At 49.5% G+C, this 1,633-nt stretch overlaps 1 non-coding gene across 1 annotated transcript; it reads right to left on the reverse strand.

Annotated features, from left to right (window-relative positions):
- Positions 1-1,284: 1,284 nt before the first annotated feature.
- trnad-guc (transfer RNA aspartic acid (anticodon GUC)) lies at positions 1,285-1,356 on the reverse strand. The gene has a single exon. It is a non-coding gene; the product is annotated as a tRNA-Asp (tRNA).
- Between the last annotated feature and the right edge of the window lie 277 nt (positions 1,357-1,633).

Consider the following 1,633-nt stretch of genomic DNA (forward strand, 5'->3'; position numbering starts at 1 on the left):
CTCCGGGCAGGCTGGCCCCCTGCCGGGTGGGGGTCGTTGGCCTGAAGGGTGAGGGCCTCCTGGCCGCGTGTCCGCGGACCCCTCGGCCGCCGCCGGGGGGGGGGGGGGGGCCTCGCAGGCGGTGGGTTGCCTCCCTCCTACTTCTCCCCTCTGTGGGGTTGCCGGTGGCCTGGGTTCCGGGCTCTTCCGTGTCGGCCTCTGGTCTCGCGGGTGGCGGGGTTGCTCCCCCCCCTCCCCACTATAGATACACTTCAGGTGGAGCACACACACACACACACACACACACACACACACACACACACACACACACACACACACATAGTCACTTAGTCACATGCATATACACAAACATACACAGCCACACAAACATATACATACACACACACACACACACACACACACACACACATAGACATACACACTGGCTTGTTCACCTGCATGCTGGCTCTGTAGTTTTTGGGGTTAGGTAGCGGTAGCGGTAGCGGTAGCTTAGCTCAGACTGCGATCAGATCTCAAGGTTTAGGTCGATTGCTGTTGTTGTTTTGGTTGGCTCCGTGCCGGTTTCGTGTTTTGTTTGTGGTTTTTTGTTGCAGATTTCCAGTGCTTGACGTGTGTTTCCGTTTGTGTTCCTGCTTCCAGGATTGGCAGTGGATGTCGTCACCCCCCCCCCCCCCCTCGGTACACACCTGTATCATGTCGCCACTTAAAGAAAAGTCTCTTGGCAGGAAGTCGGCCATTTTGAATTAATCGTGTAATTTTGGCGCAATTTATGACATTTCTTCGGCCATCTCTTCCCCCGAACCGTAACGTGCACCCAGGCGTGTTATACATCAAAATGTGCGTCTCCATCCTGCGACGACGCGCATTACTTTTCTCCGTCAAAAGCATTACCGTGGCGACGATAGACGCCAAAAAGCGCGCCCCCCCTTCATCTGATTGGTCCATATTTGATAGTTCCCCAAAAGTCACCAAGATAAATAGAAATTGAATGATGATCAATAACCTGCTGCACAGTTTCTGTTGTTTAGTGGCTATTGTGTTTGTCTCACATGACAAAGGGCCCTTGTCTGGTTCTACCAGGCTGAACTTCTGGATCAGGACCAATCAGTGAACAGAGAATATCATCCCCTGGAAGATTTACAGCACTGTTTTGTCTTAGAAGAACTTCATCAATGAGAGCTTTTTTAGCAGGAAAACCACGACTCCCTATGGTTTGTGGAAGAGTCAATTTTATCTTATTGTTCATACTGTATGTATCAGTCATGCATATCCAAAACAGGTTTTCTCCCCGTCGGGGAATCGAACCCCGGTCTTCTGCGTGACAGGCAGAGATACTGTCCACTATACTAACGAGGACAATCTCTGATCAAAGCTCACAACAACTCAGACTCATGTTTCTGATTCAAACAAACACACATTTATTAGGGTCTGAGCACTTACAGTGCGAAGGCCCTATTGTATCTGTAGGAATTTTTCTTGTTTTTTTCTTTTTTCTCATGTTTATTTTTCCGACGAAATGAGGGCCTTTTTTCCCCCTAAACGTGCCTCAAAAGTCACCAAATTTTGCACCAAGCCAGGCCTGGTGAAAAATGTGATATTTAATTTTTTGCATTAATGGGCGTGGCCTAACGGC

This window comes from Cololabis saira, chromosome 13, assembly GCF_033807715.1.
Source record: "Cololabis saira isolate AMF1-May2022 chromosome 13, fColSai1.1, whole genome shotgun sequence".
NCBI lineage: Eukaryota > Metazoa > Chordata > Actinopteri > Beloniformes > Belonidae > Cololabis > Cololabis saira.